Source organism: Haemaphysalis longicornis, unplaced genomic scaffold (genome assembly GCF_048455015.1).
Source record: "Haemaphysalis longicornis isolate Haplotype H1 unplaced genomic scaffold, Haemaphysalis longicornis Haplotype H1 scaffold_10, whole genome shotgun sequence".
Classification (NCBI taxonomy): Eukaryota; Metazoa; Arthropoda; class Arachnida; order Ixodida; family Ixodidae; genus Haemaphysalis; species Haemaphysalis longicornis.
Genome location: NW_027526204.1, coordinates 107,623,489 through 107,638,469, shown reverse-complemented (window position 1 = coordinate 107,638,469; position 14,981 = coordinate 107,623,489). Strand labels below are relative to the sequence as shown.

General features: G+C 53.2%; 1 protein-coding gene across 1 annotated transcript in view; it reads right to left on the bottom strand.

Moving 5' to 3' along the window:
* Window positions 1–14,212, bottom strand: part of LOC144160007 (uncharacterized) — a 61,250-nt gene extending 47,038 nt beyond the window's left edge. The window contains exons 1-2 of the mRNA XM_077691634.1: window positions 14,039–14,212; window positions 97–211 (exon numbers count right to left, since the gene is read on the bottom strand). The gene's annotated coding sequence lies outside the window, so the exon portion shown is untranslated. The remainder of the gene's footprint in view (window positions 1–96; window positions 212–14,038) is intronic.
* Window positions 14,213–14,981: the final 769 nt, after the last annotated feature.

Sequence of the window (14,981 nt, the reverse complement as noted above, 5' to 3'; positions counted from 1 at the left end):
CTTTTCATATTTGATGATACACCTAACATTTCGCCGTAGTTGGCTGTTGGTAAGGTCTCTCCAAGACATTTGTGCGAGAATGGGCAGGAGACTTACAGTGACAGGTACTGCTGATGTCGGAGCCGGCTGGACGCAAGGGCCATCAGAACTTTGCTCCTGCGCATCCTCGGATTCGCCAGGGAGCTCGACAATATCCTTCTCTGTCCGCCTGCTGCAAAGGAGAGGCGGTGTGTTGTTTTATGTGCAGTTTAGTTCGCGCTTGTGCCACAAGTGGCGCACAGAGTTCAAGGGACACTGAAGTGAACTCAAACTCCTGTTTTTGCTTGCACTGTGTAAACTGTATCCAATAAACACACTTTTCAACGTTTATCCGGGCGAGAAGGCGGTATTTCTTTCGGAAAGCCTGAAAGAAGGAAAACTACCACGTGTGGTTTGCGGCGGCCCCACCAACTAACAGCAGTTACGTCAGTTAAAGGTTGTACATAATTGGACAACGTCCAAAATTAGAGTTCAAACAAGTTTCGGTTTTTGTCCTGTGAAACAACACACTTGTCACCCAACGTTATCGTTGGATGGGCATTCTCGATATCTCAGTGATCGGTATACCACGCTTCTGCCATGTTTTCGCCTGTAAAAAATGTCAGACAAGGCTACCAGCATGGCTTGGAGTCAAAAATCACTAGCGCAGGCGTACGCAGGGGATGAACGCCCTCCGCGTCACCCCAGGCGCTCAATTGCGATGCGCTATTCCCCCATCTTTGCAATTTGCCTGTCTCGTGCCGGTATTGCGAGAGGCATGTTCGCACTAGGACCACGATCGGCTGATTAGGGACCGTTCCCACTGCCTGGAATGAAAGATTTCGGCGGTTCAAATTGCCCCAGCTCGACCCGAAAGGTGTGTACGGATTCAGTTTGACGAGATCTACGTCCTGCTGAAAGAATTTTGCAAATCGTTGCACTTTTGGGCATTTTAGGCCCATAGTTCTAAAATCGAGGTGGCGAGCGCGCTAGGCCTAACGGGCCGGCGTGGTCCGCCGTCGGCTTCGGCCGCATCGGAGCTCGCCTCGGGCCTCACCGGAGAAGAAATAACGTCGTCGGGACCTTCGACGGACATGGAAGTGACTCAAACGGAAGTCCAGGATGGATTTCTGGACCGCGGCTCAGGCCGCACGGCGATTGCAGTGCGTGGCTTAGACGTCGACGACTCGCCGTCGGGAAGCCACGCCGGATGGGTGGTTGTGAATCGTCGCAGCCGACCGACTAAGAGGGACTCGACCGAATCTTCGCAGCAGGTTCGTCAGCCCGGTAAGCGTTCTTCGACTTCACAACCATCGAGAGCGCAATTTGCCCAGAGAGTGAACGCGGCTTTTACGAAAGCAGCAAGGATGCCTAACATGCCCATTGGAGAGCATAAGGTGGTTGTTCGGCCACGTGGCGGACTGCTAGTGGGGAAATTGGACCCGCTCGTGCTCGTGCGAGCCATGGCGGCGGCAGCCAAGATCGAGTTGAATGCCTTTATGTCGGACAATGCATGCCCAAACGCGAACCAGAACATCTTTGTGATCGGAACGGCCAGCGAAGAGCGAGCCGGTCTGTACGACCGCGTGAGAGAGATTTCTGTCGGAGGCCGCAGCTACGCGGTGTTTGCCTACAGAGTTGCGCCGGAGAACACGGCTAAGGGAGTTATAGACAACATCTCCCCGGAACACTCGGCTGAAACCATCAACGAGTGCGTTATCCAAGACCGTAACCCCACGGTGCTTGCCGCGCATAGGATTGGAAGTTCCAGTTCTGTGATCGTGCTGTTTCGGGGCACCAAAGTCCCGTCGCACGTTAACTTCGCGGGCGTGTGGGTGAGATGCCGCCTGTATAGGCAGCACAAGGAAGTGTGTAGAACGTGCGGGAAAATTGGACACCGCAAAGATGTCTGCCCGCACCCGGAGCTCAGAATATGTTTCGCCTGCGGTCGTAACAACCCGGGCCCAAACCACGCTACCGAATGTAAGCCGAGATGCAAATTGTGCGGCGGACCGCACGCATCGGGCATGGGCAACTGCAAGAACAAGTTCAAAACGCCATTTATAGTCCGACAGCGTGAGCACGAGCGCAAGATGGCGGCCGAAAAGGCGGCAAAATCTGCCAGCCAGGCAAACAAGGTCCGGTTTCCCGGAAAGGAAGAATTCCCGAACCTCCGAGAAGGGGGCTTACATCACGCGAGCCGCAGCAAGAGCCGCGGCAAGAGCGGAGAGAGAGGGAAGAGCGGAAAGCGGAAGAGGAGCCAATCACGCAACCGCGCGACTTGGGCGACCGTTGCTAGGCAACGCGAGGAAGCCGGCAGCGCCCCTAGCGGCGCTCGCACCGCGCCAAGCGGAGAACGCGGGCGCTCCAAGACCCCGGCGAGGAAACCGAACGACCCGATGACGTCAAAGATGACGCAATTGGAGAACACGATCAAGATGTTGCAAGAGACCATCAAGCAGCAGCAGGAAACCATCAACAAGCTCACGGCAGCGCAGAAGCCGGCGTCCCCGTTCACGTGGACGCTCGGATCGGTCCCCAAACCGGCGAGCTTCACGGCCCTCGGGGTGAAACCGATGGCTGCGGAGCCGTCGACGCCACCGGCCATGTCGTTTACACCGGCGCCGGAACAGAAGAAGATCCGGCCTCCCCCAGCAAAGCTGCGCAGGAGGAAGGCACCGGAATCGGACACCGAAACCGACAGCGCCATGGGCGAAAACAGCTCGGGCGATTCTCAGACCTCATCGGACGCCGGCATCAACTACGCCGTCAGAATTCGCAAGATGAACAAAAGGCTCGATTGGCACGAGCGGGAAATCAAGGTTCTGAACGAGAAGGTGACCCATCTCGACGAGCGAGTGAGTCGCCTGGAAGTCAGAGTGGAGAAGGGTTTCGCCGAAACGAAGCAATCAATCGAAGAGCTCAAGCAACTCATCATGGGCCTAGCAAGCAAGATAGGCCACGGTAACCAGGAACAACAGCAGGGTCCGACTCCGAAACATGGATAGAAGACCCCAAGGCGATCAACTCAGGATTTGGCACTGGAACGCAAACGGGTTTCGGTGCCGAAAGGCAGTATTACAGCAGCACCTGCGATCGCTAGATGCATCGGAAATCCCCGACGTAATAGCGGTGCAGGAGACGCACGCGGAAGATTCCACGAAGATGACCCTGTCTGGATACCGCGCACACGCCTGCCCGCCGAGCGCCCGCACCTGCGGGAAGGGGGCGGCACAAGGCGTGTGCACGTTCGTCCGCAAAGGCATAGCGCACATCAAGCACGACAAATTCCTGGGTTCCCGGGATTCTGCGATAGAGCTCTGTGTAACCGAACTGGCCATAACGGGACGGCGAAGCGGAAGCAGAAGAAAGGGGAAGACGTCGACGACGATCTACGTTGCCAACGTCTACAGTAATCCGCAACACGGGAAACAGAAATTTAAGACGCTGTTTCACAAAGTCAAAGAAGCCACCCTTCAGGCGGGGAGGGACGTGGCGGGAAGAGGAGACGCGGCAGCCATCGTCTGCGGCGACTTTGACGCACAGCACACCGAACTCGGCTACACGCACACGACGGCCAAGGGCAGAAGCCTGCTGGACGACGCGAGCGAAGCCGAGTTCACGTTACTCACGAACCCGGCGCACCCGTCACGCATCGGAACGTCGACTGCCCGAGACACAAACCCGGACCTCGCCTTTGCGATCCTGCCCGACGGCGGGACCGCGAGGTGGCGGAACACGGGCCACAACTTGGGCAGCGACCACTTCATCATCGAGATCACGATGCCGCTGAGCCATTCCCGCGAGGGAAGCGGCGGCAAGGTTACCAAGCACAAACTGGTCGACTGGCACAAGTTCCGCGAAACGGAGCTTGGAGAAGTCGAAGACATCGAAGCGTGGACCGCCAACATGGTGGCCGCGACAGAGGGCGCCACCGAAGAAATCGAGGCGCCGGGTGACGTGGAGAGGATGGATCCCCGCCTCGCTCACCTATTGGGGGCCAGAAGATCGCTCAAATGCGATGGAGGAAACAACGCCATAACCGGACGCTGCGCAAGCAGGTGGCCAATCTCGGTCGCGAGATCGAGAAATACAGCCGCCAGCTCTGCGCGCAACAATGGTTCGCGCTATGCAACCAAGCCGACGGACAGCTGCACCGCGGCGGTACATGGAAGTTACTGCGACAGCTCATGGACGAGACCAAGAGCAGCGAATTTCAGCGCAGCCGAATGGCGCAGGTATTACATACCACCGCAAGACAGCTGGGCGAGGACGAAATGCACAGGCGTCTCAACGAGAAGTACCTGCCGTCCACCCAGCACGAGGATCATCCAGACTACGCGGGCCCGCCCAACCCCGAACTCGACCGAGACATCGAGGAATGGGAGGTGCGACAAGCCACGCAAGATTTGAACTGCCGGTCGGCCGCTGGCCCCGACAGGGCAACAAACAAAGCGCTGCGAAACATGAGCGACGCGGCCATCTCGTCGCTCACCAGCTTCTTCAACAAATGCTGGCGCAGCGGACAGTTACCGAAGATATGGAAGACGGCCAAGACCATCTTGCTGCCGAAACCCAACAAGCCGCCGGGGATAGAGGGCCTGCGACCCATCTCGCTTACGTCCTGCGTGGGCAAGGTGCTGGAGCACGTCCTCAACACCCGGTGGAATCGATACTTGGAATCCCGTGGGATGTACCCGGATTCGATGCTGGGGTTCCGGGCGAAGCTCGGCACCCAGGATGCAATGTTGCTGCTTCAACGAGAGATTCTGGAGCCCCCCGGCGGGGTTCCGAAGAACGACAGCCGCGCGATCCTGGGCCTGGATCTGCAGAGCGCATTCGACAAGGTGCGTCACTCTGCGGTCCTGGCCCAGGTGTCGCGCCTCGGGTTGGGATCAAGATCCTACGAGTATATACGGTCCTTCCTCTCTCGTCGCACGGCTCGGCTGGAGGTGGGAGGAGTCAAGCTAGAAGAGCGAGAACTGGGCAACGTGGGCACCCCGCAAGGCTCGGTGATCTCCCCGCTCCTCTTCAACCTCGTGATGATCGAGGTGGCGAGGGGCCTGGAGAAGCTCGGACCTAACATCAAGCACTGCATATATGCGGACGACGTCACCATCTGGGCGACGGGCGGCAGCGACGGCGACGTCGAAGCCGGCCTGCAGGCAGCGGTGGACGCCGTCGAGACCGCGCTCTCGGGCACGGGCCTCCGGTGTTCGCCGCAGAAATCGCAGCTCCTGATTCTTCCGCCACCCGGCCGGCACAGAAAGAAGGCGACCGAAGAAGCGGCCCGCAACATCGTGGTCCGCACCGGAGACGGCGAACCGATCCCGCACGTCCCGGGCCTCCGGGTCCTGGGAATGTTCGTGGACGCCGTCCAAACCAACAGCACGGCGGTGAAACACATCACGACCAAGATGGGCATCGCCACACGCCTTGTGCAGCGGGTCTCGTCTCGCTCGCGAGGCATGAAGGAAGAGAGCCTCCTGCGTTTGCTGCAGGCCTTCGTGGTCAGTCACGCAGCTTACGCGGGGGCTTTCCACCGCTGGACGCAGGCGGAACGTCAGAAGATCGACGCCGCCATCCGCAGGGCGTACGTGGGGGCCCTCGGGCTCCTGCAGGGAACCAAGACCACGGCCTTGCTATCTCTGGGAGTACACAATACGCTCTCGGAGATCAGCGAGGCACAACGAGCGTCACAGCTGGCGCGCCTGGGCAGTACTGCCGTGGGCCGACGCTTGCTGGCGAGAGCCGGCCTATTGCCTCCGGGCGAAGAGCCGACGACAACATCGACGACGGACGAGCTCGTTCCCCTGCGGGACGACCTCGTCAGACGACTAGTGGTCTACCCGCTTCCCAAGAACACGGACACGGAGCGGGACGGCGGAAGAAGGGCGGCACGCGCTCTCGCGCTCGCCCGGCAGTACGAGAACGACGACGGCGCAGTCTTCGTGGACGCCGCGAGGTGCCGGGGAAGACGCGACGCGTACGTGACGGTGGCGATTCGGGCGAGCACCGGGGAGCTGATCACGGCGAGCAGCGTGCGAGCTCGAACGGCCGGCCAGGCGGAGGAGATGGCGATCGCCGCGGCCATAGGCCTACCGGGCACCCGCACGGTGCTGAGCGATTCCAAGACGGCGGTGCGCAACTTCGCGCGCGGCGTGGTGTGGAGCGGTACGGCGCGACTGGCGGAGTCCCTGGAGGCTTCGCGGGCTGCGCGACAGGACCGCGCCAAGACTATCGTCATCAAATGGTTCCCGGCCCACGCGGGTAGGGAGCTGGCACCCAACATCTGCAACCGCAACGAGGAGGCGGACGCTGCGGCTCGTGGTCTCGCCACGTGCCGGGCCGCGGCCGATCGTCCGCCACACCTCGTCGACGATGGTGAGGAAGACAAAGAAGAAGAAGCGAAGCCCCTCGTCGACTACGGCGGGGTGCTCCGCTGGCACCGCGACCAAAGAAGAACTTTCCCACCTCCGCATAGGGAATTATCCCGGGCCGAGGCAACGAAGTTCCGGCAATTGCAAACGGAGACCGTGCTCACGCCGGCGCTTGCGTGTCACGTGTGCCCGGAACTCTATGAGAGTGCTACGTGTAGCGTCTGTGAACTGGAGACAGCGACGCTCGCCCATATAATGTGGGGATGCAACAGTGCTGTGCGCGATGGGGGGGACAATGTGCTGTGCCCGGCGGACACATACCCTCCGGAAGTGCGCGTGTGCGTGGGTTCCGTGGAACTCCAAGAACAGCGACGGGCGATCCAGCGGCTCGAAGACGCCCTGGCGAAACAAAGGCGAAAGGGGATCTCCAATCCGCCTACCCCTCCCGGCAGCGATGCCAGGGACGGTGGGAAGGACGGAGGAACCCAAGTAGCCGGAGCTAAGCCGGGCCCAAGTCTCCGAGGTCTACGTCCAAGACACTAGGACTCTTACCTAAGTCTACGACAGGGGTGAAACCGAGCCCTGCGTGGCCGGTGTAACCCTGCACGCCGGTTTCGTTCAATAAAGTCTTTTCTCTCTCTCTCTCCCACTGCCTGCGAGCTGTCGGTGCTCATAGCAACAGCATGCCAACGAGAACTCGCTAGCGCCTCCGTGTCAGTCTGCTCGCGGTTTGCGCACTCAGTCGTGGAGCAATGAACGTAAGAACGCATAATTGGTGAATAGAGTAGAAAATGCATGGGTCAAGAACCAAAAAACGTCAACTTAAAAAAAAATCACGCCATATCCACGGAATGAATGACGATAAGTGGGGCGAAGCTCGAGAGGGGGAAATCATCGGTAACCGTAATTCTCCCGTGAAAGTTCGCCCATTAGATCATTAAGAAAGACGTGAGACTGTGTGCGTACATTGTACAAATCAACTTTTATTTTCGGAGTCAATGCTCCCAGGCCCAGACCTGGTGAAAGACCCCGCGCCATCAAGGACTACCCCGCACCTTCACCACAATTTGTCACGTAGGATGGGACACAACGGTAAAGAAAGAACTTTTATTTAGGGCGAACTTGTGCCCGAACAAGACGAGAGGAAACGAGCAAAGGTCCTTGCGTCTCGTTCGATCTCCGAGAACGACATCCTGCGTTCGTGGCGTGATCTCTTGCGTGATCTCCCCCTCGCAGTGCACGTGCGCTCGCGCCTCCGTTGGCGAACACAGACAAGCTCGCGCTCCCGGTGCCGAGTTTGCGCTGCCGGTTGCAGCCGGGTCTTGCGCGTGCAACGCGTCCCACTTTGCGACATCTCCGAAAGCATGCGGCAGTAACGTACCACGAGAAACCAGGGATGGACAGACCCATGGCTTTAGGAGCTTCGCCCCTAAAACCATGCACTCTCGGGGATTCGAACTTAGGTTTTGCAAAACAACAAACCTACGGAAAGCCTCTACGGCTACGGAAAGCCTCTGGTTGTAACCATGGTTTCATAGCAGAAAGAACACTAAATCTGATAGGCTACGGAGAACGCACTATTATGACCGGCATGATCGAAGGAGTCGAATTTTACGAATTCCAGTGGGAAGAGTTGAGGGCCTCCACTTCTTTATAAATACTGGGTCGCAGTTTTCGTTTTCACAGACGGTGAGGTTCCTGGGATTTGTCTCAGGGTGATCGGCCTCTTAATACTGCTTCTCATGATAATGCCAGAGTCCGTCAATGCTTTTCAAAAGCATTGACGGACTCTGATAATGCTGACATTGTCTGTCATATTCCGCGAAGGTGTACTGCTGTTCCTCCAAATTAGTGGGAAGTGGGACGCTACTCGCAGAACCTTTGTTTACCCGGCGTTTCTGTAGTGAATGGCCCCTGCGCAGCTCTGCCTACCTAACGACCAATGCGGTCCTCGAAAATAAGTTTCTTTATTATCGCAATATGTGTGACTATGGCCCACTGTACATAGATATCAACGAGCAGCTGTCCCACAGGGCCGAGATGGAGGAAAATACTCTGGAAACGAAAGGCGCTTTGCGGGTACTAGCAAGTGTCAACTTCAATACGGTTTCATTTAATAGAGATTTCCTAAATGCATAAGCCTAAATGTAAGCCATGCTGTTTTTTTGAAAATATGTAACTAAGGGCCGAAAGGTGATAAAACATGCAGAAAATCTCAGAAACCACACTTTTAGGTTGCTGCATCTTACAAAATTTTGAATAGGGATGCATTATTCTAGTTCATTCCTTAGAACGTGCAAGCGAAAGCCTAGTTGTACCTTACGTTCATCTACTGTTAACTTCCTGTTGAACTTGCGGACGAGTACATCACAACTTGGCGAACCCTTTGGACGGCATACTCCGAAGCTGGTTCCCCTCGCTGGCCATGGCTTGAAGCCGCCTCTGCACCCACGTCGGCCTGAATCTTTTAAGGAGGCTCGTATTGGAAGTGCGGAGGCGGCCTTACCTACTGTAATGTTGCTATATTCCTTTCCTGGAGCGCGCTTCGTCGACATTTCGCAGAACTCTCCTGCGACCCTTGTACATCTCTCCTGTTTCCTTTTTCTTAAGTCCCAACTTGCTCAGCTATTTTCTGCACCTCAGGATGTTCTGTAACTCAAATCGTTCCCTTTAAATGGTGTAGTGACGCAAGCAGAGCTTCAATTGGAAATTTAATTTAAAAAAAGTGGTTATAACCGAAATACCTTTCAGAATTCATTTCTTTCGCTAATACCACTCCAACCTGCCGTGGCCACTCTGCGTTGGTGGCTATCAGGTATCAGCTGCCACTGCCACAAATATGGTGCAGCGTTTAGCTATTACACTTTCCAGACACAGAATTATTGCATTTCTTTAGGCATTCTCTCTGCAATCATATACAAAAGTTCCAGCGTGCCGATTCTGCGAGGCTACGTATGAAAAAGTTCGACACCAAGCAAATCGCGTCGTTGGAATTAACAAAATCAAACCTGTCGCTCTGTTTTAGCAATTTTGCGTCAGCATGTACACTCAGCTGTTCACGTGTAGTGCCACTGATTCTTGATGATCTTCCACTGAACGACTACGTGAATAAAGGAATTAACTTCCGCAGTGGGAAACATCGTTTGCTACTCCAAATCACACAGCCCCTAACGATACCGAAGATGGTTGTCAAACAGTTACCTAATTAAACTCGAATAAAAACGAAGCCATTCCAAATGCAAAGAAACTTACGAGTGCGGGCGTTTGTCTGGACGACGTGATAGCTAATATCCTGAAACTAAGATACACTTAGGTGGCGGGCGCTTAGTACCTATGTCTAGACAAGGCGTGACTCCAAGTGCTCTGCACTTAAAAAAACCGCACAGCAAAGGTCCTCCCTTATGTTACTACATCTTCTGCTGTACTTGGCAGGGATTTATATTTTCAGCCGTTTGACTTGTGTACTGCTCTCAATCAACCGAATGACTCTGAACGCCTTGTCATAACGGTCATGGCAATATGTTTAAAGAAAGCTGGAAAACTTTAAGGTACCGCCCTGTCGTTTAGCTCGTTCGCTGTCGCGCTATCTTGCCACCGCCGCAATCAGGCGGTGTATCGACGTAACGGACTTAAAGAGAGCGCCGCGGCGTAGCGCCGTAACGAACCCAAACGGAGGCTTCGAAAAGCAAGCGGCTTATATAGTCCTAACCGTTCTTCATTCCTGAAACGCTGGCGCTTATCATACATCTCCCCGTTGTTCAGCTCAAAGAAAACTGCAGGCACATTTCACGCAAAATCTCTTTAAATCTGGGTCATTCCATGCCAAACGTCCCAGCCGTAAAATCGACAATCCCGGATTTGCTCAGTAAAAATTGTGGGTCATCCTCGCATGGCCCACAATGCTCCCTGAAAGTGTTTTTGTCCAAAAAAATTTCTTTCTTATTCTATCGGCCATTTTACCTCTAGGGTTTAGAGCAAACTTACGTCTGTGAAAAAATTCATGAAAAAGTAACTTCTCTTACAATGACCACAATATTTTGTGAACATCATGTTGATACCGTGGGCTACTCTATGGCGCATTTTTAAAATATTTTTCTTTTTCTTTGCTGTGATTACGCCATTCAGAAAATACACGATGTCGAGCATTTTCAAACATTTTTAGCAAATACGAGCGCATTCTCTCAGCAAATGAAGCATTTTTACCTGTATCTCAGCATTGTTGAAAATTGATAAAAACTATATTTACACTGAAAAAAGGTGAAATGCGCGAGAAAACGTTTGTCAAACTTGGAAAAATCTCCTTTCTGGCCCATATTCACCTTGAAATTGCGCATTGTTGTGCTCGTAGTAAACATATCAAATACAAGCCATTCACTAGCACAAATGATCGCAGTTTATTTCAGAAAGTTTAATCAGAACAGTTTTTGTTTTAGCAGAGAAAAAAATTTTCAATTTGTACAGCGACACTACTTCACCCCGTTGTTCCACAGAGCGTCTTCTCTGCACAGCATGCACCTGCCTGCATGAAAGAGGTGCGAGCCAGCGGGTTTGCGCTACAAGAATACCTTTCGCCGCAACGGTATTTGTAGCGTCAGTACAGGATAAAGGAATACTTCGCGTGTTAGTGGGAAAAGTACAACGTGGAGCTAGCGGTGGTGCTCCCGTTCCATTACGGGCAACTCAACGGCTGGACATAAGATGTGTATTAAAGCAACAGGTTATGCAATTTCCGCTAACGCATACAAATAAATCCGTTTAACTAGATTACTCCGCCTCTGTTTATTTCGTAATTTTCGGCATACTTAAAAGATACCACTTATAACATACCCTGCTTCTTTATGCACGTCCATGTCCAGCTAGTCGTTCAGTTACCCGTACTCATGCAATGGGCGCACCACCGCTAGCTCGACGTTGTAGTTTTCCCACTAACACGCGAAATATTCCTTTTAGGGGCGAAGCTCCTTAGGGCATGGGTCTGTCCATCCTCGACGTATGTATCTAGCCACCTCTAGTTTAGTTCTTGGATTGTTTACTAGATGGCGTGGCTACCTCTAGTTTAGTTCTTGGATTGTTTACTAGATGGCGGTACTTGTATATGATGAAAAGATGCGCTTGGATTGTTTACTAGATGGCGTGGCTACCTCTAGTTTAGTTCTTGGATTGTTTACTAGATGGCGGGGAGCGTTGTAATAAAATCCGTTCGCTGTTGGCGCGCGCTCGGAGTCGCCCGATGGATAAGGCTGCAGATGTGCGAGCCCGCGAGGCAGAAGCGCTCCGTGAAGCTGCGCGACGCCGCCGCCAAGATCCTGCCGTACGAGAGCGGGAGGCCGAAGCGTGTCGTCTGGCTGCGCGACGCCGCCGCCAAGATCCCAGCGTTCGAGAACGAGAGGCCCAAGCGTCACGGCAACGGTGCGAGGACCCTGCCGTACGCGAAGCGGCACGGCTGCGGCGCGAAGAGGATCTCCAAAACGTCAGAGAACGGGAAGCGGCGAGAAAGCGCGCGTATCGGCAGGCAGACCCCGATGCAGTGACAGCTCGTGAGGCGTCTGCAAAACGCATCAGGCGAGCTCAGCCCCAAGGTGCCGACGCGCGGTTTAAGCAAGACTTTCTAGACGTTACGTTCGGACACAGTTGCAGTGTGTGCAACTTTCACTGAAGAGTCACGGTTTTACCGATGATTTCCCCTCAGGAGCTTCGCCCACTCATCATCATTCACCCCGTGGATATGCTGTGAATTTTTTTATGTGCTGACGCTACGAATACCATTGCGGCGAAAGGTATTCTTGTAGCGCGAGCCCGCTGGTTCGCGCCTCTTTCATGCAGGCAGGTGCATGCCGTGCAGAGAAGACGCTCTGTGGAACAACGGGGTGAAGTAGTGTCGCTGTACAAATTGAAACTTTTTTTCTCTGCTAAAACAAAAACTGTTCTGATTAAACTTTCTGAAATAAACTGCGATCATTTGTGCTAGTGAATGACTTGTATTTGATATTTTTACTACGAGCACAACAATGCGCAATTTCAAGGTGAATATGGGCCAGAAAGGAGATTTTTCCAAGTTTGACAAACGTTTTCTCGCGCATTTCACCTTTTTTCAGTGTAAATATAGTTTTTATCAATTTTCAACAATGCTGAGATACAGGTTCAAATGCCTCATTGGCTGGGAGAATGTGCTCGTATTTGCTAAAAATGTTTGAAAATGCTCGACATCGTGTATTTTCTGAATGGCGTAATCACAGCGAAAAAAAAAAGAAAAATAATTTAAAAATGCGGCATAGAGCAGCCCAGGGCCTCAATATGATGTTCACAAAGAATTGTGGCCATTGTAAGAGAAGTTACTTTTTCATGAATTTTTTTCACAGACGTAAGTTTGCTCTAAACCCTAGAGGTAAAATGGCCGCTAGAAAAAGAACAAAAATTTTTTGGACTAAAACACTTTCAGGGAGCATTGTGGGCCATGCGAGGATGACACACAACTTTTACTGAGCAAACCCGTGATGGTCGATTTTACGGCTGGGACGTTTGGCATAGAATGACCCATCTCCGACAGCCCCGCATCCATATATGTCCGTTGGGTTGGCTTTAACGATAGTAAGCGAAAAAAGTGGTCGCCGAATAAGACGCCTTCCTAACTGCGCAGTAACGTTCCGGCACGTGCCAGATGAACGCAAGTATAGAACTGTCCGAATTTCCACTCCCACTGTTGCAGGCCGGGGACAAGCTAGCACTGAGAAGGCGGGAAATTTGAATTGCATTTAGATAAACCTTCGTTCAATACATCAAGACAGGAATGAAAGACACGGAAGCGAACAGCGTGATGGGTGGTAGCAGTGAGTGGATAACGGTGCCACAGCTCATTATGGCGAATATTTTTTTAATTGCAGAGCACTTAGGAGGCCGATTCGCTCGATCGCTGTCACGCTGTCTAGCTACCGGCGCAATCAGGTGACGTAACGACGTAACGGGCTAAAACAGAGCCCCCTAGCTTAGCGCCGCAATGGATCCAGACAGAGGCTTCGAAAAACAAGCGGTTTATTAGTCATACCCATCCTAAACTGCTGAACCGCATCCACTTGTCATAGAACTCCCCATTATTTAGCGCAAAGAAAACTTCAGGTACATTTGAGGTAAAACCTGTGTAACTAACCGGCAGCCCCGCGTACACTTAGATAATAACGCTCGCTGTTTTTTTTACTGTAGTAAACGAAAAAAGTGGCCGCGGAATGCACGCGTTCAAAACGGCGCAGTGGGGATCGATCACGTGGGAGATGAAAGAGAGCACAAAAACAACAGAACTCCCGCTCGTGCTGTTCCAGGCATAGCGCGTGCTAGCACCGCGAAGGCGGGAAAAACTCAATTTCTTTGGACAAAACCTCTGTTCAATTTATCAAGAGAAAAGGGAGACAGGGAAAAGAAGAGCCTGAGCAATGATGCAAACGAGCGGATAACGGCATCATATCACTTCTGGCGGATTATCGCGTTAAAAACATGGGTCCGTCACGGTGCACAGTACTTATTCGCTCCATTCCGCATGCGTCAAAGACATTTCGCTGCCTATGCGGCCAAGCATTGGGGGTGTAGTCTGCCGGGTACCGTAACACGATGGATCACATAGCTGCAGCTATAAATGTGCTTTAACTTACCTGTCCTTCGTTGTGTCGTCGCTTGTCGGGGGGCTGTTCTTCGAAGGCTTGGCACGAAGATTTCGGTTTGCACCAACCGGCGACTGTGCCGTGGTCTCGTCAGCCTTAGACGACGAGACGACTGCCCCCGCGTCCGGAGTGCTCGTTTTCGTTCCAGCTTGACCGGTCAATTCCAAGGCGCTATAAAGGAGAGGGTAATTATAGCCGTTTGTGGGGTCCCTCCGCCTCCTAAGGATAAACTAACCTCTCATCACTGCGCTGCACTTCCGACCACCACTTTCAGATTGAGTGGAATTCTTTTTTTTTATCACACAGCAGTTGTATCGCTGATAAGGCAGGGCATCTCGCTAAATTTATATTAAAGGGAAAAAGTTGCAGGGGACATCTGCGTTTAGGTCTTAAGATGTAATACACGATAGCGTTACTTCGTAGTCAACGGAGCTGCTTGGAATCGCATTTCATGCTCTCCGAGCGCGGAAGTTTAACCTATAGCAACAATGGCTTTGTGTGGGAGAAGGAGCTTCACTGCGAGGAAAGGGCGATTGATAAAACCACGTATCATGTCTATCTTCTGCGCAGCAGTATCATTGCAGACAAGCCTACAAGCCTGCCTCCTCCTTTGCACATTTGGTTTAAGCCACTACGCCTGTTTCAGCCCCAGGCGCGAGCTCTCGTTTGGGTAGACGTACTTCCAGGGAGACGGGGACGCTGTCTTCCGTAATCGCTTCATGAGCACAGCTGATGGCAGACCATTAGCCTTTACGGAAAGTCGCCGAATGAGCCCAGTAACAGTATCACGTCAAGATTGGTTAATCGGCGCATACACCAACGGCGGGCGAACGAACTCGCTGGGCAGACGCGACGCTTGATGAATCACCACGAACTATTTCTGCCACAGCCTATGCCGAAGTATCATTTCGCTGCTTCCACCCACCAGGTATTC